This window comes from Chamaea fasciata, unplaced genomic scaffold, assembly GCF_029207755.1.
Source record: "Chamaea fasciata isolate MVZ Bird 193981 ecotype frontalis unplaced genomic scaffold, bChaFas1.0.hap1 SCAF_4, whole genome shotgun sequence".
Lineage (NCBI taxonomy): Eukaryota > Metazoa > Chordata > Aves > Passeriformes > Sylviidae > Chamaea > Chamaea fasciata.
The window spans coordinates 34,810,170-34,835,691 of NW_027094089.1; the positions used below are offsets into that span (position 1 = coordinate 34,810,170).

At 38.9% G+C, this 25,522-nt stretch overlaps 1 long non-coding RNA gene across 1 annotated transcript; it reads right to left on the reverse strand.

Annotated features, from left to right (window-relative positions):
* Nucleotides 1–4,842: 4,842 nt before the first annotated feature.
* Nucleotides 4,843–7,010, reverse strand: LOC136288304 (uncharacterized). The gene is made up of 4 exons (XR_010720500.1): nucleotides 6,720–7,010; nucleotides 6,225–6,364; nucleotides 6,049–6,128; nucleotides 4,843–5,801 (listed from the first exon to the last, which is right to left on the reverse strand). It is a non-coding gene; the product is annotated as an uncharacterized lncRNA (long non-coding RNA).
* Between the last annotated feature and the right edge of the window lie 18,512 nt (nucleotides 7,011–25,522).

Sequence of the window (25,522 nt, forward strand, 5' to 3'; positions counted from 1 at the left end):
CACTTAGACAAGATTTACTAAATCAACATTTAAAGGCCTTAATATTCTAGAGAGACATTGACAGAAATTTAAAAATTCAGATTGACATAATATTTTTTTTTCAAAAATCTGAGAGGCAGTTTTAATAAGATGCATTCTCAATGGAGTTTTCACTATGTTCAAGGCAAAAAGATCTTACAATATTCTTGTTAGACCGTATACATCTTCAGCTTCAATGTAAAATCCAAAAATACAAACCAAAATAAGTAAGCTTTCTCTTGTGAAACAAAGTCAAAACTGTCATGGTGCTGGCCTGTAGGGCCTGTTTTCACTTAAAAAGAGGCAAAATACCAAAACAAAAACTTGCCTAAAGAATTAATCACAAATATCATTCTCACTGGAATAGGTAGAGGGTTTTCAAAGCAGACCTTCACATTCCTGTAAACCTTCAATTACAATATTAATTTGCTAAGTCAGGGAGTGGTGGACATAAATCCAGAAATGACCATGTTAATAGTGGTAAGTTTAGTTAGTGCTGAGAAAGCTTGCGAATATGATTCACCAATCAGTCTATATGTCAATAATAATCATGAATCAGGTGCATGTAGCACAAAATGTTGACAAGGAATCCATCCCCCTGAAGTATAAACTTAGTATAAAATAAGTTTTTGACAGAAAATAGAAGTGTCGTGGTAATCCTGGATTCAAAGGCTCATCACTTTAAAAATGAGAATGCAGAGGTGAATACCTAAATCCAGGTGTAATAAGACTTTTTCCTTGATCTCTATTATTTCTCTCCTTTTATTAGTATCCTTCTAAGAAGCATACTCTGCTACTTGGAGAAAAATGCAGAATGTTTGTTCAAATTCTGTGATCTTTAGAATAAGAAAGCACCTTACCTGGCAAGCTCAGTTTGGGATGTGCAGAAATGTCACAGCTTTTGGATGTGGGATGTAGATCATGGGTTTGATAATTCAGTTTTATTCTTCCCTATTTTTAACTTCTGTAAGTCTTGAGAAGAAAGTGGAAAGGAGCAATATTACATCCTATGGAGCGATATGACTTGAGGAAATGCATGTCATGAGACAACAATCTTGCAAGACCATTTGTTACACCAGAAGTGCCAAATTAATATTACTGTGTAAAGAACTTCTGAATAAGAAAGTCTAAGATAAAATATCTAATTTAAAGAGCACAAATTAAATTGCAAATTTTGTAGATTCATGACACATTGTAAACTGTTGTGTTTCTTAGCTGAAACTGAAAACTTTAAACCACCTTGTAAACATTGCAAATCCTCAGTTTCCTTTCTTAAAAGAAAACATGCAGGTCCTTAGATAAAATTATTTTAATTCAAATTTTTGGCAAACAACAACAAAGTTCAAACTTCTATACAAAACTTTGAAATTTTGAGTCAGTACTGGGATGCATGGACTCTATCAGCAGAGCAGAGCTTGATTTTAACTATTTTTTGTCAATTTATTTTCCTGTTAGATGCTTCAGTGCAGCTCACATTGATAGGCAGACCTTTTCTGCAAAAGTGTCCTGGGTTACACAGTAAAGACACTTGGAGTTTGCCCAGCAAGTGGAGACAGAGTCTTCCCTCTGCCACAGCTTTAGGATGGCAAATCTCCTTTGTGCTGCCTCAGCTCCTGAGCAGTGGCATTCTGGGCCTCATGGTGGATGGAGTGGGGAGAGCTAACAGAGCAGTGGCTGTATCCCCTGCTGAATTGCTTTTCCATAGGGGAAAAGGTGATTTGTGCATGCTGCACAGGCCTGCCTCCTGCCCTGTCCTCCACTAGTGCATGGCAGGCAGGCGGTCACAACCATCCTATAAGGAGAAAGCAGGAGGACAACTTCTTGTAAGAGCAACTTGAGGCAATACCAGGAACCTTATGCAACTGCTGCCTTGTTTCCATCAACATTTTCTATCAGTTACCAGAGTCATCTGTAGCTTTTCCTTTCTTCTTTCCCTCTGTGTAGCTATTATACAAGTGCCATGTGAGTAAAAAAAAATCCCCAACAATAAAACATGTAGTTTCCCAGTATGTCGTTTCCCAGTAGTGATGACTTCTGGCAGTGAGCTTCACATGTCCTAATCTAAAACAAAGGCAGCACAGAAAAGAGAAAGTGACTCAGTATCTGAGTCTCAGAAAGTAAACACTATCTAACCAATCTGATATGGTCTTTATGAGTTTGAATGAAGTATTTTGCTAGGCTTGGATTATTTTCATATTTCTTCTAAATGTATTAAGAAGAACAGAAGCACCCTGTGAAACTGATAAAACGGGTTGATAAATCCTCTTTAGCTGAATGATTTTAGAGGCATTTTTGTTTCACCCAGCCAGCAACCAAGCCCCATGGAGTCACTAGCTCACCTCTTCTCAAGCGAAATCACAGAGAGAATTGGAGGGATGAAAGCAAAAAAACTCATGGGCTGAAATAAAAGAAGTTTAATAGGGAAATCAAAAACTGCACACAGAAGCTAGGCAAAACAAGGAATTAATTCACCATTTCCCATGGGCAGGCAGGTGTTCAGCCATCTCCAGGGGAATAGGACCCCATCACACAAAGAGACACTGGGGAAAACAAACACCATCACTCCAAATGTCACCCTCTTCTTCCTTCTTCCCCGACTTTATACACTGAGCCTGATGCCACATGGCCTGAAATATCCCTCTGGTCAGTTAGGGTCCCCTGTCCCAGCCCTGTCTCCTCCCACCCACCCAAGCACCCCCAGCTTCCTCACCTATGTGGCAGTACAAACAGCAGACAAGGCCTTGGCTCTGTGTAAACCCTGCTTCGAAATAACAGAATAATCTGTATATTATCAACCCTGTGTTCAGCACAAATCAAAAACCTAGCCCCCATATCAGCCACTGTGAAGAAAAATAACTCTATCCCAGCAGAAAACAACATTGGTATGTATGTGCTCCCCTCAGGGAAATGACCATACTTCAATGCTTTGTTTTCTCCTAAACAGATTTATCAATACTTTTTTGGGTGGTCTGGGAAAGAAGAGGAACAAGAGTTTTATCAAGAAGGAAATTTAGGGTGCTGTTTACCCAATGTCTGAGTCAGTGCTAGTCACCTGCTGGGGAAAGCCCCTTACACCCATAGTAGTCCTGTTTTTCCTGAGCCTACAAATGTCCCAGCTGTCCAGAAGTTCTTCTGCCATGTGGAAAAAGGTGCTGCTGGTGCCAGTGGTGTCATGGCCTCTTCCAAACTGAAATACCTCAAAGTTCAGGTTTGCCCCAGCACCTATCCCTCAGGTGTGGCCCTGTGCTGGGAAGCAGGATGCTTCACTCATGCAGTTCTGTGGAGTGCATCCCTCATTGCTTTGCTGTGTAGGTGTGTTGTCCCTTTGCCTTCCTCCTGCAAACACATATCACAAAAAATTTGTGTCCCCAGCTGGAGACATGTGGAAAATCCATCTGGACTTTCCTGAGGCTGAGAGAGCTAAAGACGTATTCCAACTTCTAACAGCTGCTTCATCTTGAGTGTCAATCTCTTCTCTCTGGTAATAGGCAGCAGGATGAGAGAAAACAGTCTCAGGTTGCTCCAGGATAGGTTTAGATTGAATATTAGGAAATATTTGTTCACCAATAGGGTTGCCAAGTCCTGGAACAGACTGAAGGGAAATAGTAGAGTCACCACCCCAGGTGTTAATTATAAGATGTGTAGATGTGACACTTAGTGGCATGGTTTAGTGATGGACTTGGCAGTGCCAAGTTAATGGTTGGACTCAATGATCTTAAGGGTCTTTTCCAACCTAAATGATTCTATGATGTTATGACCTGCTGTTGGGGGAGGGATTACTGTGAAAAATTAAGTGCTGGCTATGGTCCTCTTTGAGCATCCTTGGAAGCCTGTGGGAGCCCTGACGATTCTTCTTTGACTGCTCAGCTCTTCTGCCCCCTCCTCCTTCATGAGTCCTTCAAATCACACCTCTTCCTGGCAAAGGAGGTAGAGTAAGAGCATGCAACTTTCCTTTCAGCACTGCAAAAATGACCCCAAAAGAATGTACTCAAACCAGTGTTGTGTTTATATTTTAATAACCCACAGACATGACTTTGACTGAGTTGTCCTTCCAGTCATCTCAGGAAGATACTGTCAGTCAATGTTTTGTACAGCACTTCTCAAAGCATTTTGGAAGACACTGAAGTGTTTCTTCCATTTCAGAGATGGAAAAATTACCAAATGAAAAATCAAGTAACTTTTAACTGTTAAAGTAGATGTGCAGAGCCAGGGACTGTGGGGGGCTTTATCTGTGCCAGAAATTCAGGCCAGCATTCTTCAGACATCAACATTCCCAAGGCAGAACCTACAGTTGTTGATTTTCAGCCATTATTAGGACAGTATTTTCCCAGTATAATAAACTGAATTGCTAACAAACATCTTGTTAAATTCTGTGCAAGTTATTTAGAAGTCTAAAAGTAACTTTGCGTGGTCAGTGTTCCCTTATTATGTTCAGGGAGACTCGAGAGGTATTTCAGAAAAGAGAACAGCAGAAATACTATCTACTTAGACAGCAATCTGAAGTGAATAAATGCAACTCAGTTATAGACAGAAAATGTCCTTTGTTGCTTTATTCTGCCACTAAGTGCTAACAGCCTGTGCCAAGTGCAGACTTGATTTGCGTCACCACTACGGTGATTTCTTCCCTATGCTAATTTTGTGACGTATGGCAATGATAACCTTGTGACTCTTGGACTTACAGGGAGGCAAGGGTGAAGTGAACTAGATGGGAGATTTTAATGGCTTTTCTTTCCTATAATGTAGATTTATGAAAATGCTGTTGGGGGACTGCTTGCCTGTTATCTTTTGGATGGAACAAATGTATGTTCATTTCATCTCTTTTAATAAATCTTCAAAGGTAGTAACAACAACAACAGTAATACAATACCAACAACAATAAATAATACTCATAAAATCACAGATCATAGGGTGGTTTGGGTTGGAAGGGAGCTTTTCCCTCTGTCATGGACAGGGACACCGTTCGCCAGACAAAGTTGTTTACAGCTCAGTCCCCCCAGTGTTGATTCTTCCAGGCCTGTGGCATTCACTACTTCTCTGGGCAATGTGTGCCAAGGATTCACCACCCTCACAGGGAAGTAGTTCGTCTAAATATTTAATCTAATCCTCTTCTTTTTTAGCCCAAAACAATTCCTCCTTGTCCTGTCCCTCCACGCTCTTGTCAGAAGTCCCTCTCCAGCTCTCCTATAGCCCCTTTAGGGACTGACAGAAGATCTAAGGCCTCACCAGAGCCTTCCCTTCCCTGCCTGGACAGCTCCAACTTTCCCAGCGTATCTTCAGAGCAGATTTTCTTCAGCCCTCTAATCATCATCAGGGCCTCCTCTGGACTCACTCTACTTCTTGTTTTGGGGAAGTTGTGGCATGAAAAACCAAGAATAATACAAACCAACAATAACATTAAGAAAAATAAAATATTGAAATGGAATAACAAAATAGTAAAATATTGAAATAATCGCATAGTACAGTGTAGTGGTTTAGGGCAAATTTGGGAGGAAACCTCCTAAGGGGCCCTCCCTCCCCACCCCAACTGGTTCTGGAAAAAAAAAAACCTCCTCAGAGACAAGTGGAAAGAACCCTGTTTATTAAACAGGCAAAGAACTCCCCAGGATGACAAATTGAACAATAACCAATGACAAGAACTTCATGCCGCTCTGGAGAGATGACAGATTTAGAAAAGAAGTCCCTCCTGGAGGTGGTCGCTCTGTCTCAGTCCCTCTGCCACTGGGAAAAAGTTGCTGCTCAGGATAGATCTTGTATTCCAGGTGCGAGCCCCCCACAGCACTCCCCTGGTTCCTCAGTCCAGACAGATTTTTAACAGTTCCAAGGGAAGGGAAAAAAAAAAAAAAAAGGGGGGGGGGGAGAGAAAAAAAGAAAAAAGAAAACAGGAGGAAAAGAAAAATGAAGCTTCTCCCCCTCAGCTAGCTACAAATTAACTAACTAAAAAAAAACCCACAAAAAACAAACCAAAAAAAAAAAAAAAAAAAAAACAAAAAAAAAAAACCAAAAAAAACCCCACCAACCTCTTCGACTCACCAGGCCAGCCAGCGGAGGAGGGTTTCTGAAAACTAACTCGGCGCTTCTCCCTCTCCTTTGCTCTCAGACCCAACAGACAACTGGGGATACAAACATCATAACGTCACCCTAGGACATACAGTAACAAAGTAATAAAATAGGAAATAATAATGTAATGACAGCATAAATTGTGTTACTTTTGTGGAACTTGGTCTGTGACTGCCTGGGGTCCCAGTGGTAGGAAAATGCTCCAGTTCCTGCAGCTGGAGCACTAGCTTTCTGGAAGCTTGAGGGTTGGAGGACATTTGCAAGAAATGTTTTTCCTCTGCTCCAAACACTGCATCAAAAGCAAAGAAACAGGTAAAAAATGAAAAAAAACCCAAAAAACAACCAAAACCCCACCCCCCCAAAAAAACCCCAAACAAGCCAAAAACATTAAACACAAACAAAACAAACATCCTAATCCCTTTCCCTAGATTAAAAAAAAAAATAAATAAAAGAAAAAAAAAAGAAAAAAAAAAAGAGAGGGTAGCCTTTTTATTCCATTTTGCTTTGAAACAGTTTCCTGAAATAACTTAATTGAAACCAAAAGCAAGTACTTAAAGTATTTTAAGTACTTTAAGCAAGTATTAAAAGTATAGTGCCAGTGGTGACGATTTTTGATTTAAAGAAAAGACCTGTTTAAGTCTTACCTTTTCATTTGTATGGATCACAAAAACCATCAATGCAATTCTTGTTCTTTGAGCCCCCCTTTACACAAGCCTCTAAATTATATTCAGGACTTCTGATTATGGATGAAGCGTACACTGACAGATAAAATATTCTTGTTTGAAATATTAGCTAAATAACTCAAAGCTCTTGGACAAATTTGCAAAAGTTACTGGCTTTGCCATCAACAATTGTGTTTTCAGGTCTCCCAATTCCCTTTCTCACTTTAAAACCAGCTGCAGCTCATTATCATTGAATTAGCACTATCAGAGGTTTGGACTTGACTGATGTTGCTGGGAGAAACTCACTTATGTGTCTGTAGGTGAGAATATTTGCCCAAATTCAATTCCTACAGAGTGCAACTGCTGAGTTTGGAAACACTCAGTGAACTTCAGCTCCAAGAATTGCAGGAAATCTTGGATAAAATCTTGTTAATGGGTGTATTTCCAACCTTTCATGGGTAAGACCAGATTTTTAGCTTATCTCTAATTCTCCTTATAGCTTGCATCACCAAGAGGGATGTATTTCAACCTATATGATTGCCTTTCCTGTTAATTTATATGACAAGATGTGAAATTAAGTGGCACCTGCCTACTTTATAATTTTTATCTAAACAGTCAGAGGTGGGGTTATTTTTTTAAGAGAAAGAGTTTCTAAAATTATAAAGTACTTTTAAACACTTCAATTTTGAGTTGTTTGGACTGAAACAACTGAGTTACAAAAGCAGAGGTCAATACCAGAAATGAGGTTTCTTTAAAAAAAAAATGCAAACTTTTAGGGGATTTCGTGGTTGTTAAGGCAATGAAAGGGAAAGTTTCACTTTGGATTTACATTGTACAAAATTTGTTCAGCTGAAAAAAATGTTAATTGTTTTAGACTGATGGTGGAAAAGAAAGATATTTAAAGTCAGGGCATTCGATTTCTCTCCAGCATTTGAGAAAATAGTCTGGTTTTAATATTTTTTAAAGTGTGTTGGAAATGACCATTTGACCCTTTTGATTTTTTTTTTTGTATTGAAATCTTACTGTGTTTTCTAAAAAGCATGGCAGATGCATTTAATTAAGCCCATATTTCTTCAGTGAGTTTTCTCCACAGATGTGTGTTAACCTGCCTCTGCAATGAATCAGACATTCTTCGATATTGAAAGTCAGTGATTCCCAGTTCCTTCTTTAAATTAGTTTGGGGTTTTTTTCTCAGCCCAGATTTATTCTTATCTCCAACCAAGAACTAAACCTCCCTTAATGGTCTGATTATTTTTTTAGGGCAAGATGACCCCAAGTGTCTTTGTCCTTCCAGCTGTAACCAGTCTCCACAAACTTCGCTATCCAAATTCATTTTTTGAGACTGCGGGTACCACACTGGATCTGAACATATGAGAGATGAATCAAGAGTTTCTCAGCAGAAATGCTGATGAACTTACTGTGTAGGTTTGACACAAGAAAGGTTTTAAGGGGAGAAGAAGGAGGGAAATAGAAACTATTTCAAAGGAGGATGATAGAAACCTGTCTTATCTGATCATGGCTGGGAGGGAAGGTAGAAGTGTAGTAGAGTGACAGTGCACAGGCCTAAACAGGGGAAAAGGGCTTTATGGCTGGCATTAGGTAGCTATAAACTCAGGAAAGAATGAATTTCCTACACAAGCAATGTGAGGGAGTACTAGGTTTATTTTGTTTTATCCTTTCAGTTTCTCAGCATATTTAAAAGCCTGTCCAAACTCAGAATAGGGGAGGTATTGAGAAAAGGTCATATCAAGGTGGAACCACATGGACATTGTCAACTCTGGCTGCAGCTTCAGAATATTTGTGCAGCACCTAGACCAGTGGGCCCAGCTCATCTGGAGGAGTAGATAGACTGAGTCCTGGCTCCCTTTCCTTCCCTTTGATTCAGCAGCTGGAAATGGGGAAAGCATGGCATACTTGTGACCTGGTTTTTGCACTGTCCTTCAGGAAATTGATAGCAGTCCAAAAAGCATTCCTCAGATTACAGGCTGTTGACACAGTACCTCAATGTGAACTGTGAACAGGCTGGCTTCTTTCTATATTTACTGCTGCTGGCAGCCACCAGGAGCAGTGCTGTACTTGAAGCATTTCTAATATGTTCAAAGCCAGATCGAAAGCCCCAGAAAATGAATGTTACACAACAAATTGGATCTGATATTACTGGGCTTAGGCTACGGCCAGGTGATGCCCCTTGTGTTGACCTACTGAATATTAGCCATGATGTTGTGGTTCTTGATTTTCAGAACTATTTTTCTGTGCTGGGTTATTTTTGGTGTTTTTTTTTTTTTTTTTTTCTAGTTTAACTCCCTGAGCTGCCTTACTGTAAGGCCAGCTGAGTACCAGCAGGAGGGCAAACGAGTCAGATGCTTTAGTGCAAAAGAGTGTGAGGCTCATCACTGTCTTACTACAGATATCTAGGAAATATAACCATTTCCCCCTAGAAATAACAAGGGGGACAAATAAGAGAAACCTGGTACATAGAGGGTAAGAGAAATAAATATTTAAATGTCTGTTGGCAGAGCACAGAACGTCCCTTCTGTGAGGAAAGAAAGGATATAATTTGGTTGCAAGTTTTTATTCTTTAAAAAGGAAATTAAGATTTCAAACCTCCGAAAGGAGGAAATACAAAAAATTGCTGAATAATTTTTCTTTGCTCCCTTCTTTCAATAATTCCAATAGTCAGGGTTATCATCATGCTTACCAAAGAAGCTAAAATCCTGGAAGCATTGGAAATTTAGCTCAAATTCAAATCAAATTCAAACATGTAAGCTTGCATCTATAAACAAGTCATACAGTTGTACATTCATACGTGCAAAGTTTTTACCTTATCGTCATTGGCGAACTTTATGTACAGAAGACAGACGGTGGTTTATCTTTTGTTTTGACTTTTCTTCAGCAGGGGGGGAAATAAAAAATCTCTGACTTATGCTGAAATACATTTTGTCTGGGTTGTGATGGTTTTAACTTCCAGCCTCAGTTTACAAGATATGCTAGGCAAAAACAAAGGAAGAACAATAGCCTCAAGTGAATGAAGTCATGTGTGATGAACCCTTGGAAGGGAGAGGAGGACAAGTCTTATGAAATTTTTTCAGTGTGTATCAAGTAGAAAAGAAACATTCAAACTAAGATTTCTGCAAGTGATTCAACTATTTGTTTTCCCCTTTTCTCTAGTAAGCTAACTTTGTTACTGTGACAATGCTTAGATCTCAAGTCTTTCAAACCAATAATCCTAGTTTCTTCAAAATCCTTGAGTGTTCAACTTTTAGTTTCTGTCTTGGATACAAAAGGCTAATTTTTATATTTGCTAAGTCATTGATTAAATGTAAAGCCTGTGTGACTCTTGAATTTAGAGGCAGCAATTCTGCTGTTGCATGTTAGCTGGCATGGGAAGTCGGTGATCAGAGAGAGTAAATCATCCTCTCACAGAGTAAATGAACTAAGAATATTAGAGGTGCTGCTCTGCACTTCTGTGATTTCATGTCTGTATTATATGAGACACATAACCCACTTACACTATAATACCTTAAGAATACTGTAAAAAACACAGCCTCTGAATAAATAGGAGACCTTTGCAGAAATGGGAACTTATCTTGTGCAAATCTCCCCAGAAGAGAAGTTTTGAGCAGTGCTGGTGGAACAGCAGTCTGAGCTCGGCAGTAGCTTTTATAAGCAAATCTCATAAACAAGCTGGTGAGTCAAACTCATTTCCTTGACTAACAGGAATAGGATTTCATTAACACAGCAATCACTTAGTCCTCTCCAAACCAACTGTGAACTGTGTTGACCAGTTTATGTAGCACAGAAACAGAGGAGAAAGTAGCTGTTTCCAGCAGCTCTTTCGGTAACTCTGCTAAAAAGAGATTCCTTCAGAAAATATAATAGTGGTTAAACTGTGGGTAACAGGGGAGACATTTTATTAGGGCTCATTTAACTTGATAATACTGCCTTATTTCTGACCTACTCTTTGCTGAATTAGTACTTTTTTTTTCATGTTTGTTCTGTGTGTTATGTCATGGTGGCTTAATGTCCTTCTTATTGTATTTACTTGTGTTTAAAAAAGTCAGTGTGCAAGATCAACCTAATAAAACACCCAATCTCATAAAATTCACTTTCTAGTGAGGCAGCAAGGTCCTTCAAATCCTCTTTATTTCAGTGGAAATTCAAATAGATCAGATTTGTAAGAGAGGTAAAGACCTCACTAATGGAAATACTTTACCATTTAAATTCAGAACACTGTTTTAAGCATTTATTATATTTTATCAGCCATTCCAAAATGTTGTGAACCAGATGATCAAATACAAAATGTATGGTGTATTCAGTTACAACTTTATTCCAAAGGTTATATTTAAAATATTTTATTTCACCAAAAGTTGATAATGTCTTTAGCCCAATTCATAAACATTCCACCCTTGGTTTTCAGTGCAACTGCAGACCAGCTGCACATCATGAATTCACTTCCATGGACATTTCACGCCTGCAGTCATGTAAGAGGCCTAGGTGATAGTCAGGAAACAAAGAACACGCTGAGTCCAAAAGTCCCACCTGCAGCTGCCCACAGTAGAAGATTAATTTAGCTTACACACACCCTCCTTCAGATCTCCAGGTGGGGCATGATCTGCAAAAAAATTTCTGCATTGTTCTGCAGTCCTGTTGTGTTACATTGTTCATGGCGTTGACACTGAAAGGCTATTGAAAATCACAATATACTGCTGATCCTAAGGGTTTGGTAAATAAGCCATAAACCGTGAAGGAGAGAATGTGTCTGTTTCCCTAATATTGTCTTGCTCTTGTTCAAAGACATTTAGTCCTGCTGGAATGCCAAATATCCCATGCAAGAGTTTTGCTTCTTGTTTCTTGTTTCGTTTCTTGTTTCTTTGTTTCTCTGTTTCTTGAAGGACTCAGACTGGCACTGTCCCTTTCTCAAGGATGTGCTGCTGCTCTTGCCACCACTTAGTCCTTGTAGGCAGAGACAGGAGGTGCGAACATGTCCTGACACTGGTTCCTCCCACTCTCCACTGCTGGTGAAAAGCAATGGAGAGCTTCCTCCTCCTCCATTTCTGTGAGCTGGTGGCAGAACCTGTGAGATGGAGCAGGTCTTGAATCATCACAGCACAGTGAAAGCTGTCCATCGTCCATAATAAATACCTTTCACACTGCTCTGCTGTCCCACTCTGCAGGCAGAGTTCATGTTGTCAAGATTTTGGAGCATCTGCTAGCCTTTAGATATTAGAGTGGTTGGTTGACATTAAGCTTTTTCAGTGAAAAATAGACACAGACGGTCTCCAACATTGTCAGTGGGGTGTGGAAAAACTTCTTCTGCTAGATATGTATTAAAATTTGCCAAGATGTAGACCAAATGGAAAAATACTAATTTTTTCTCAAAGTGCACTCTGCCATTTTTTTTCAGACACTTGTGCAGAATAACTCATGCCCTGGAGGGTTACTACTATTTCTATGGTGTAAACTCATGCTGCATAACAAGGGCTGCATCTTGCATTCCTCTCCTTTTCCCCTCCCAGCCTCCTTGTGTGCCACTTGCTACTTATCCTGAATTCCAACAGCAAATCTCGCATTTCTTCCAAAATTTTAATCCATGTTTTTCACTAGTTCAATGGCAATTTTTTCTCTGTCTTTCCTTTTTACCACTCCAGGATTTTTAGATATTTTTTCTGGTTTTGCTGCCTTCCATTTTACTCTTATGCCTCTACTCCTTACCACTCTCACACATTTCTTTCTTTCTTTCTCCTTTCCCTCTCTCAGGATGTTAATGCTTTCAGAAGTGTATTAGAAAGTTGACGGAGCTGAAATGGAATAATTTCATTGGAAAAAAGTCAAAGGATACTAAAGTTCGAAGTTTTGATGATCACATTCCACTAAACTCTCCACCCTGGTGTGTTTCGGTTTTCCCCAATGGTAGCAGTAGTGTTTTGCCCTTCTATTTTCCTTGAGACTTCAGAACTGATGGAGTACATGTGACATTCATAAGCTGTTGTGTAACAGTCAAAAGCAGCAATATCTTACAGCTGAGAACAAGACCTTGCAAGCTCAGTCATCAACACCAAGAAACTGACCTTGAGAAGAATATTTTCTCAGCTAGCAGCTGGGAGAAAGTCCTGGAGACCTGAAAGCATCTTCATCCTTAAGGGTCAGGGGGCTAAGTGCAACAAAGAGTCCATGGAGAGAACTGTCTATAGATGCAGAGCTTTGAACAAGCAAAAACTCCAAAAATACAAAACCCGCAAAGTCCGAAATGCTGGAAGTCAGATAGTTTCTGACCAGTTTTTCTTGGTTTATTTTTTTTTTGGGTGGGTTTTTTGGGGGTTTTTTGGGGGGGTTTTTTTGGTTGTTGTTGTTGTTTTGGTTTTTTTCAGTCAACACTATATCTAAGTGAATGCAAACCAAGGAAGTGAAAGATAACTAAAAACTGTTTTGTTGGCAAACAGAATTTTCATGCAATACTTTGCCATAGTGCAGTTATTTCACCTGGAAATTTTTAATGGCTGCAATTATTTTGGAATTATGTTCGGTAGAGAAACTTGGAACGGAAACACAATAAATTATTATTATTTTTTTATATAAAGTGAATTAATTAAGTTGTAGATATAGCCTTATTGTACCTGGTATGTGCAACTCTGTATTGTCATCTATGACAATAATTAGGAAAACATTTAGGATCTTCTGTGAAACAGAGAGATAAAACAATGTGCATCACTGCTAAAAATAGGCACAGAGCAAGATAAAAGTTGAACCTTATGGGATTTCCTTGACATCAGGTACTAAATGCAAGGGCTGGAGTAATAATTGACAGGATTATGGGAGGGAGAAACATTACAAACTCCTGCTGACAAAGAAGTGGCAAGTCATCTCAGAAAACAACAGGACAAACTCTGACTAAGCCTGAAAAAAACCTCAAAATTCAATGTAATTGAAGTGCTGGGCTAGCTGAATAGGATCAGGCAGAAATGAGTGACATATGATCTCTTAGAACTCATATAGAGATGATTCCTATATATTCCATGAGAAAGAATTTGTAATAGTGTTGGAAGTGTAACAGGAAAACTTTGCTACTAAAGAATACATCCTACAGTAAATATTGAACTCTGTTTCAGGCAACCCAGTCCTCACATTTACATTAGGCTTTCCACAACTGCTTCATATCCAACTTACGTCAACAATAATTGAAATCTGTTACCATCTGGGTTTTGGGTGGGCTACATTAAATGAGTTATCATGAAAAACGTAACTTCTAGCATGAATTAAATGTCATTCAAAATCTTCTGGTGCCTTCTGTGACCTGAGTGGAAAAGCTGAAGAGCCTTGACTTGCACAGAATTGGAAATTAAGGAACCAAGTTTTACAGAAGTGAGGAAAAATTTACTTTCAGTATGGAGAATGATGGGTTAAGATATAGGGGCTTCTATACAGTGATATTCGCTTATTATACAGAAACTTTGAATAAGCACCCACATGTCCATGAGCCTTTTACTTTGCAAAATCTATTTCTTTTGATCTGTATCTAATGCAAAATGTACTTCAACCATAACATTTCTAAATTTATAAGAAATTACTAAACAAACAAAAGAGCTGGAATAGATGTTAATGTCCTCACTCTAGGGAGGTCAAATGTAAATTCACTGTAGGAGACCAAACTCAGTAATTGGACTGCTTAACAAATCAGATTCCCAGCTTGTGCTGTGATATGTACAAGTCCTTTGTTTTTACACACTAGTGCCTTTATCATTGAAATCTGTAGCAGATATGGACTATAATTGAATCATCCAGACTGGGCCTCATCCTGAGGCCTGTAGAGGTTGGGGTGCAGATACAAATTAGTGCCAAGTTTGTGTCGCATTTAGAAATTTTCACTTAAGGTGTTGCAAGGGTCAAAGGATTTCATAGTAGTTAACAAGTACAGTAATTGGTGTGGACATAGTAGCTACCTTAAACAGTTTATTAAACAATGGATGTTTGCATTTTTCCCTGTGCTGCATGCCAGTAAGAATACACCTGTGAATGTAAACTATGTAGAAATGTATAAAACCTGCCATCTTACACAGAATAAAGGAAAAGCGTAGCAGTAATCATATTGATCGGACCTGCCTTTGCTCTGCCAACTTCCTTTCATTATTTCAGGGTTCCCCAGCGACTTCGCCTGGCGGTCGAAAAGGCAGGGACCCTGCATTTAAGTGCGGTTGTTGATCAGTTGTTGATAAGTTGTGTTAAGTTTTGAATCCGGATTCCTGAAGACGTTCTTAGCCTCCTCCCCCGGGTATTGGGAGTGGTTCCGGCGCATGAAGCCTCCGACAAAGCGCGGAGCACCGTGAAGCCTCCGTGTTCAGCTATCCGAGGTTGGACGGAGCGAGGAAGTCAGTCCCGACAGAGGTGCCACCGTCGCGGGAGGAGGAGAGCTGCGGTGAAGAACAACAGATAAGTGAGGTAACATGGAAACGGGATTGAATGCGGCCACGCGGCTTTTGCTGAATTTCCTCTCAATGCGAGGTGAAAAACTAAAAGAAAGTGACTTAAAACACTTGGGTCTGTGGGCCACGAGAAGAGGGGAATTGACAGCAGCGATTTCAGGTGGCAGAGACAGGAAACTTGTGCCTAAAACAGCGGCAGTCGGGAAAAAAATTTGTAAATACCTTGCAGACTGTTTCTGCCGAGAGAAGAGCTGTCCAAGCTGCCATTCAGGCGCTTAAGGGGGCGGAGGCTGAAAAATCAGATTCTCGGCCACGCACAAAAATCGCGAAATCAGTAAAACTTTTTCACATGTGTCCGGTTCAAGATGCAGTGGTGCCGACGCGATCAAGTCCCCAGGATGTCCTGGATCATGTGACACAGGCGGCAGAAGCGTCCTCTCCGCTTGCTAGACCAACTGTGCATGATCAGGACGGGACTCCGCAGTCCCCTTCGGGGGCCGTGGTGAATGACGTGAGCTCAGGCGGAGCCAGAGGCGGGACGGAGCGGAGCCGAGCGGCGGACCACCGAGGCGGAGCTGAGGGCGGAGACGGCCGTGATGCGGAGCAGCCCACTCTCTCTCCAGCCCCCCGCCCTCACCCACGCGGGAGCCAGCGGCGCGGGGGGAGCAAGCACCGCGAGGGAAGACAGCATGGCAGAGGGAGCTGGTCCCAACAAGCGCAGCCATCGCAGCGACAGAGACAGCAGCAGACCACTCTGTCCCTTTGTCTCGCGAGAGACAGTGACAGCAGTCCAAAACAGAGAGTGCAAGTGAAATACATCAACAAAGAGCAAAACTTGCCGAAGTAGCATATCAACAAAATACTTTAGAGAGCCATGAAACATTACATCCTCCAGTGGAGAAGTCGGAGAAGCACAATTCCCTCCTTCCTTTGTCAAGTAACAGCTGACAGTGACTCCAGAAAATAAAATACAGCGATCAGCTTTGAAAATATCTGGCTTAGCTGATCCCAAATGCACAAATTTTACCTCAGAAAGTTACCCTCAGATTTTCACCTTGTATGCTGCTCCAAAACTGTTTGAACAATGACAATTTACAACCATTTCAAGACAGTGACGACTCAACACCTCGACTCTGTACCCCCACACGACAGACCTTCGTAAAAAAAAAAACCAAAAAACAAACAAACAAAAAAACCAACCAACAAACAAACCCAAAACAAACCAAAAACAAACCAGCACGAACCCTCTATTTTTCTCGTTCTTTTTCTCTTGCAAAAGAAAAAGGGGGAGCGCCGGTCCCAGCTGGAAGCAGCTGGACGACTGAAAGCGTGATTCAACATTCCATCAAGATGCAGGAGCAAGATGCAAGAGCTTTGCACCGACGATTTCAGATTTCTCTGAATGAAGCACACAAGCAAAGTGACGCCCAGCATAGTATGGAAGAAAGACCTAGTGTCCTGAAACAGGAGTGAATGTTTGAGTGAATATTTGAGTGAATGATTGATTTGATGTAGCTGGATCCAGGTTGAGTTGTGCTTGAGGTTGTGTTTGGTGTTCTGTTAATATTAATTTTTCTGTGATTTAAGTTAAGTTTAGATATTGTTAAGTACAAGTTGAATTGTGTTTTGAGTTGTGTTTTTAGTGTTATATTAATATTGGGAATGAGTTCTGTGTGATTTAAATATAAGTTGAATTTAAGATTAAGATTTATAAGATTTAAGTGCTAAGATATTAATTTCATAAATTTACTGTTTGCAGATTTTTATTTATTTTAGGTTTTTCAATTATTCTAGGTTTTCAATTGTTTTAGGTTTGTTTTAGGTTTTGTTAAGAGGTTTTAAATTATTCTAAGTTTTGTTACAATATACTAATTCAATTTAAACGGTTGAGTCGTTGTGTCTCAGACAAAAGAAACTTTGAAGGGAAACAGCAGTGATGGAGCAGTGAGAAGTGTCACCTGTTTGTGTGACTAGAAGAAGACACAAGTTTTACATCAGAATTGTTATAGGTTATAAATTGTTTTGTAGGATTTTATGTTTTATTTTAAAGTAATAAGTTTTAAGATAACGAGATAAGTAAATTAAGTTTAAAATAATGAGTATTGTGAAGAGTTTAATTTTAAAATCTATTAAGAGATATCACTCTAGTAAAAAGGCAGGGTCTTGGCCACACCTTGACTTTAACTAGAGGAGATGTTTTCATCAGCAAACCCAGATGTTTTCTGCACAAAAAAGAAACTAGATATAAGTCGTTTTGACTAGACAATTTGACCTTGTCAATGACAGCTGGACAGACTTTGGAGTGAACTTGGGAGCCTTGCTAGAGAACGGATACCCACATTTTCACTGAGAAAAAGTTTTTCAGCTGTTGCAGAATCTGGGACAATGAGATAGTATTTTAGTAATCAGCAGTCATTAAACTTTGCATGTGTTACTGTTGATTGTTGTTGGTTGTTTGTTATCAGAAACATTTTAAGTTATTGTATTAAAGATTTTTCTTAACAGTTTTTAGTTTTAATAGATACGTATGTGAAAAATAGTAAGGTGTGCCTCTACCCCAGTCTGGCTGATTCAAAAAGAAAAAGGGGGATTTGTAGCAGATATGGACTGTAATTGAATCATCCAGACTGGGCCTCATCCTGAGGCCTGTAGAGGTTGGGGTGCAGATAGAAATTAGTGCCAAGTGTGTGTCGCATTTAGAAATTTTCACTTAAGGTGTTGCAAGGGTCAAAGGATTTCATAGTAGTTAACAAGTACAGTAATTGGTGTGGACATAGTAGCTACCTTAAACAGTTTATTAAACAATGGATGTTTGCATTTTTCCCTGTGCTGCATGCCAATAAGAATACACCTGTGAATGTAAACTATGTAGAAATGTATAAAACCTGCCATCTTACACAGAATAAAGGAAAAGCGTAGCAGTAATCATATTGATCGGACCTGCATTTGCTCTGCCAACTTCCTTTCATTATTTCAGGGTTCCCCTGCGACTTCAGAAATCTGCATATTATGAAACAAGAACATTGCTTCAGATATTCATGGTTTCAATTGAGGAAATCCGCATAATATGAATCTTTGAGTAAAAATTCAATGTTACAGCTTTTGGTTTGGCTGTTACATCAATAGGTAAATCAAGCACAGATGTATCAAGGGCTTGTTTTCATAACCCAGTCTTGCTTTTGGAGAAGTTGATGGGATGTTTGTTACTGGCAATACTAAGGGGTGGCTATAGACCAAAGAAGCAGTTATCAAAGGCTGTAGAAATGAGTAAAAGTACCCATGTAGGTCTACAATATTGACTGTGGGGGAAGATAATTTGGGTTGGGACCTGCAGAGGCCCTTTCCAAGCTATATTATTCATGTTTATGTGACTATTTATATTTTATTACCGGAGACCTTCTCTTTTGAAGTACCTATTTTATTAGTGACCCCTTTTAAACTGAGTAATCTTAGCCTTTGTATCTTTTTAATTTTTTTAAAAGATCATATCTTTAAGACCAGGGAATAATGAATGCAGTAGAAAAAATGCCTCCCCAACAGAATTTTCTTAGGTTTCTTGGTTGAACTGGTAGCTACATAGGTAAGTTATCTTAGACTGAAAAATTTCCTAATGTCTTTATGCCACTATGGGAAAAAAAAAGTTTTTGAGAGTCTGAACAGTCTATAGAGACTAATAGAGACAACAGGTCTTAGATGAAATAGCTGGCAAAAGAGATAACTCTTAGGATGGGCATCATTAAAACAGAACATTCAAAGACCATTCAAGTGTTAATTAATCAGCATAAATATTCATACATGCTTCATCCTTGAAGAACCACCATCTTCTTAAAAGCACAGCTTTAATAATGTTTTACATCACAGCTTCATGATATCATCACAAATTTTTGGCCTAGGAAGTGGCACGTGTGGCTATAGCTCATTTTATTTTGTGAGAGCTCAGGTCTTCTTGTTTGGTGTTCATTACTGTGGTAATTCCCCTTAGAAACCAGCAATGTTTCCAAGGAGCGGTGGGTAAGTATTGCAACCACGATATATGTCATGTTCTTGGAATGCAGCCATCCTCTTTCAGGGACAAGGAGGGAATTCTCCTTCGACTCTGGGTGCTCCTATCAGTTACTACCTAGTCATGGATCCACTGTGCTCTCCAGGTATTTTGGCTTCCAAATGAACTACAAAAGGTTGACAAATAGGAGAAACCTACTGAGAAAATAGGATGAAAGTATGATTAAACTGGTACTATGTAGTGTTTAGCACCTAGGTTAAGGTGGGTTAACATTCCATCTTTATTTGTGTGTGTGCACAGATTGAGAGCTGGAGAAAGATGATAGTTTCTTCCGTGTTTTTAAGTGCCACCCTCTGCAGTCTTTCCCCAGTGTCTTTTGGGTTTATTGTCCTCACCAGGACAGCAGAGGAATGAGTTTAGAATTGGTGGGCTGTTACTATTTTGTAGGCCAGAAATTGCAGTACTTGTTTGAGTGTTCAAGTCAATATCTCTACCAAGGATAAACACAGGATGAAAGGAAATGGAGAGCAGTTGGCAGAGGCTCAACAAAGTTCTCCACCCTTCAGAGAATATTTCCTTAGGCTTTGTAACTAAGTTCTTGGTTCCACTTAATATGGATGTAGAAATATGAAATATATATATTTTTGAAGTCAAACCAAACATTGAAGAACAAATTGTGAAATCTCATTTAGGAGAGGGAGGTTTCATCATTGGCTTTTCTCTCAGCCTCAAGAGGTTTCATAACATCTGAAGATATCATCATGAGTGTGAGAAAGCTGACATTTTAGAAAGAGTCTAAGAACAGAAAAACATTAACCATTAAATATCAGGGGTGTGAAGGGCATGCACAAGTGATCATAAATGATCACAGGATGCTTAACAAAGTAATGATCATTAACAACTTGTAATATGTAGGTCTATTAATGCTTAATTATATCTGTAACAAGAATTCAAGGGTGAAAAAGTTTCAATGTGACTGACTTAGAACCTAACACACTTTTGTGTGGACATGTGGCTTTTCATGTGGGATTTTTTTTTCCCTGTTTTATCTTTCACCAGTAGAAATTTTATTTGGGATGAAGAAAGCAAAAACTTTCCTCTTTTCTGAGACTTCCAGTCTTAAGTCTGTAACAGAAAATAAGGCATGCCCACACACCTTAGACCTTCAGTAAATGTATTGTCATTTGAAAATCTTGCACATGTCATTTTTTTCTGGCTTTTAGAAATAATTTTCCATTAATTAAGTGAAAGGATCTCATCATGACAGTTCTTTCAAAATGTCATGCTTATATTGACAGTGCAACTGAAATTATTATGATTGGACTGAAGTTGCATTATTTTTATATTTCATACAAATGCATTCAGCTATGTTTTAATTCTCTACATTGAGAGAAAAAATAAATTGAATAACTGAAAGAAAACAGGAACCTCCTACATGAGTAACTCGTGTAGCCAACACATCTCTCTTTTTCTAAAGATGCCTTTTACCAAGGATTCTGTTTTTTTATTAAACAGAAGTTACTTTATCTCCATTAATAACCTCATTGACTGCTGTGTGACTGTGATTGCATGAAGATGTCTGATTACATACAGTCAAGGCTGGGAAATGTAAATGGTATTGTGTATGGCCTTGTTCTTTTCATCCTTTTGCGCATTTGCTTCTGGCAGTGTGTCCCTCTGGATCCCTCTGACTTGCAAAGGTTGAGACATCCATCTTTGGAAGACCACTTCCAAAGGCAATGGGAAACAAAATTGCTACAGAAAACAAAATTGCTACAGGATATAGCCTGATGATTCATTCACTAGATGCTCTCTCCCTTCTGAGTAATGACTGAATCATAGCAGATGCCAAGGGTGGAAAACACTTGTCAGAAGACTCTGTGACTATGTTTACTGCTGTCCTTGTATCCTAACTTTGTGTTCTCCCATTCTAAGGTATGTCAGGCCTTCAAGCATTATTAGTAGGTCTGTTTTGTCATTCATGTCAGCTATAACAGCAAGGAAATAATTGATTTAGGATAAAGTTTATTAAAAGGGAAATTAAATGACCTCTCAAAGTTTGCAAATATATGTCCAAATTTCTAAAATCCAGAGCTGTTTTCTGCGGGAGGATAGGTCACACCACGAGCCTGACCCAGCAATAATCAGGGATTTCTTGTGGAGCTTTTCTTCCATGTCTTTCATTTTTCTGTCCATCACTGAAACACTATGTAAGAGAGAACTCTTCCACATTATGGAATTTCTTATGCCTTGTCTAAGACATTGGCTGTGTAAAGGTTTTTTTGAAAGTTTGGGGAAGTTTTTGAGTTACAGGTAATTTCCCTTGTTTATATTTTGTACATTTCTTAATCTGTGAGGGTCTGGATAGTAATGAAAGTGAGAGAAGAATAATGAAATATTAATTATTTTATGCTAATATAGGAATCATTCTTCAGGTGAGAAAATTGCTGTATGAAGATTTGTGATCATGGTAGTGGTTAGATTTTTGTAACATAAGGATGTGCTAGCTAAGATGAAATGAAATGCTGTTTCAGACTTTTATTAGCTGTAGCATATAGATCAGCAAATAATAAGATTCAGATAACTGGGGTTTTTTAGGATTTCTCCATTTCTCTTCATATGTGTCTTTTGGGGATGAATAATACAGTCGTTTCTTAAAATCCTTTAAGTATTCTTCACCCTTTCAGCATCTTTGGGAACTAACTACACTGCATTCCAAAGCATGAATGAGTCCATGTCATGCAAAATTGCTATTAGAGTATAGGTTTTACATATCACACATTTTGAAATCTTCTCTTGTGTGTGAATTTTCTCTTATAAGAGCTCTTTGTTAGTCATTGAGTGGCTGTTTTAAAACATGAACTGAAGACCTTTTTTTTTGTTTGACTTTTCCCCCATGCTTCTCTCTGTTTATGGATTGTACACCCCATGTTTTTAAAACTTACTATGTGAAGCTTTCTACACAGTAAATAGGTGCAGATAGCTATCTTACCAACTTTACTCCAAGTTAAAGAAAACTTTCTCCTCCTCTTTCTCTGTATTGTTTCTTCCATTAGCAATTCTTTCCCATTTGCTGAGTAATACAGAAGTGAACTGGCTTATGGTTATTTTACTTCCTCATTTGGGTATTGGGATAATTAATTGTGTCGTTTGTAATCCCAATACTGGGATGGTGCTGGCAAATTCTTTGGGTGGTAATGACATGTTCTTTTAAATTGCCATCTTAAGAGCTAGGGCCAAATCCTGATGCAGTAGCTCAGATTTTATTCTGCCTTATAATTACTGAGCATCTTCATGAAGGTTTTCATAACTAGAGGGACAAGAAAACTGAAAGCAGGTTGTCTGCCCACAAGCTAATGCATATGAAGATGAAGGAACAGACTTGGAGGACTCATTTCTATCCCTGTCCCAAAATTTCTGCCTTCTGCTCCTCACCTGCAGTGTTTTGTGCTCAGCTCTCTATACACCTTATCATGTCTTCCCTTACCATGAGAATGGATCCAAAATACGTTAACTGCCATGTTTTGTCCACACCTTTTCTTTGTTCACTGGTTGCAGATTGATCTTATGTTGCAAATATATTTCCCCTTCTCCATATGGGTCGGATTATGATGAGGACAAAGGAACAACACACCAAACACCAGAAGCCATGCTGGAGTTGCTGACAATGAACATCTTTTTTGGTTTGCTTCACAAAAAGAGGGGGTATGAAATTACAGATCTACATATACTTTTACACAAATGAATGTCTGGTTTTGCATCTATATTATCTTTAAAAGAAAAATCCTTCTGCAGAGGTTATAAAATAGGCTAAGATTTATTTACCTAAGAGATAAGTAATTTTATTGCTTGCAAGGTTATTTATGACATTAGCAAAGACAAACAGGAGGACGGATAATAAAGGAAAGATGACATTTGCTGTGAATGCCCAAGAGAAAATGTCCATAAACTATGAGTTTAGGAAGTGCCAAGTGGATTACTTTCCCCATTTTCATTTCTAGAAGTGGAGTTAGAGGTTCATTAACTTTTGAGGGTAAGACCAGCATATGCTACACTATTTTTGTTCACAATCTGAGAAAATTAATGACAAATAACAGTATTAATTCAATAACCTAGGCAAGTTGCACAGCCTTAATGATGAACTCATGATGGAGTATATCACTGAATTTGCTTCTCACAGCTGCGTCTCCTGAATTTGTACAAGAACACAGTCTTGCTGGACTGGGACAGGGCAGAGCTAGGAACATGTAGGTCAAAAAGAAAGATCAGAATGTACTTGCTGACACTGCATAGGACATGAGTTTCTTGGAAAGCAATGAGCTAAGTACAATTTTGGTAAGATTCCAAACACACTTCAGGGTGTAGCTAATGATATTTTTTTGTCCTTTTTTTGGAACTTGAGTTTTTTTAGTTTCTAGGTTTCAAGCTTTTCTCACAAAACAAGGTGGTTAGAAAGTTACTGCCAAACAAAACTCGAAAACTACTGTGAGATTCAAGTTGTCTCACTCCAGGGACTGGAGCTTTTCTGGAAGTACTAGAAAGCACATGATGAAATCACACCCTTTGGTACAACTTGATAGAGAAAGAGGAGTAATCCTCCCAATGAGAGACCCTGGTGCCGGGTTAGCACATAACTGGCTCCACCATCACAGATTTGAAAGCGTGTGTGGTGCATTCTACTGGTTCTCTTTATCCCTTTAGTCTCCTTCACACCTTTCTTCTTCAAACATTGAGTTATGTTGTCTGTTGCTTTTTTCACCATGTTGTGGTGCAACACAAGGGTTAGAGCAGCACTGGAAGGCAAGGGGAGCTTGTTACACACTCAGATAAAAATTGGTAGGCGTGCTAGGCAGGACAAAAATCTTGCTGATATTTGAGTTTTTCACAGGTAGGAGGACTTCTCTTAGGAATAAACTGGGCCTCACCAGAAAGAGACAGCTCGTGGATGACCCAGCTCTGGGCAGCTGTAGTGGCATTGTCCCCAGGTGTTTGTAAATCATCTCAGTGAAGGATGCTGATTAACCATCAAAGCAATTTGGAATGAAGATTGCCAAATTTTTTTATACTAATTAAAACTCGGTATTGCTAAGGACCCAAGCTGAAGCTGCTAGCACAGAGCACCTCTATTTTCTGCATAAAATGAGCAAGGCCAGGTTTAGGGGCAGTTGAAAGAGAAAACTGGCTTAGGTTTAGATAGGAAAAGCAAAATAAGCAAATACAAATTGTTTGCCAATTGCCATTATTATGAGAAAATCAACACTGGTGAGAAATATAATTACTGTTTTATTTTATTTTATTTGGAAATGAAAATAGCAGAAAAAGGTGCCAAGATATATTCTAAGAAAACAAGATAAGGCTAGCCCAGCTTCTTTTATTTTCTCATTTAAAAAAAATCAGTATTTTCAACTCTAGGCATTCAAATAAAATTACTAGAAGAGGATTTTCTAAAAATGAATAAGTTTGAAGATGATTTGTATGCATGTGTCTATCAGTGTAAATATCAGGCTTGTGATATCAGAGTTCATTCCAGTTATGTTTTCATATCTTCCTCAGCAATGTATTAGCTGTTTACTTCTTTTTATTTCACTGTATTAGCTGTATACTTATTTTTATTTCACTGGAGATTCTCTTGTTATCAATTGACTTGAAAAAAGTGATCTTTAATGTTCAGATATGAATGCAATCAAAAATCAAGTCTCAGAATAGTGTTCTGTGCTCTGATAACAAAATAGTAATTTAAATTAGAACTTATATATTTTGTTTTTTAGGTTTGGGTTATTTTGTCTGGTTGGTTGGGTGGGTTTGGATTTTTTATTTAATTTTAGGGGTTTTGGTTTGGTTCCTTTTTTTTTTCTCCCATTAACTTTTAACATTTTAGGAAATTATGGATTCCATAAGGTGCATCTGTCTTACATGATTATACCTAAGACAAAAAAATCTCCACATCTGTATTCCAGACGAGAAGCTGTCTCTTCCATCGTGCTTGTTTAAGCAGCAAAGTCTAGCCTGCTCATGCCACCCTGCTCCCACCAGCACTGACCTATTTGCCTGGCAGACTACTAAGAGTTACAGCACCTAACTATTTCTGATTTCTCCTCCAGGCAGTGGAACGAGTTTGTGGTGGATCACTTCCTCACCAACTGAAAGGTAAGAATTAGACAAGTGTCTTGGTTTTGGGAAGACAGGTATCTGCCAGGTATAAGCTGGAGTTTCCTTTGGAACGGAGAGTGTAAACCTCCCCCCCCCCCCCCCCCCCCCGTTTTTTTTTATACCCAATTATAAATTTACAATCTGAGGCTCTTAGGCAAAGATTTGGGAAATAGGAATAGCAGTTCTTTACTAGTACGTATTACAAAGCAAACAAA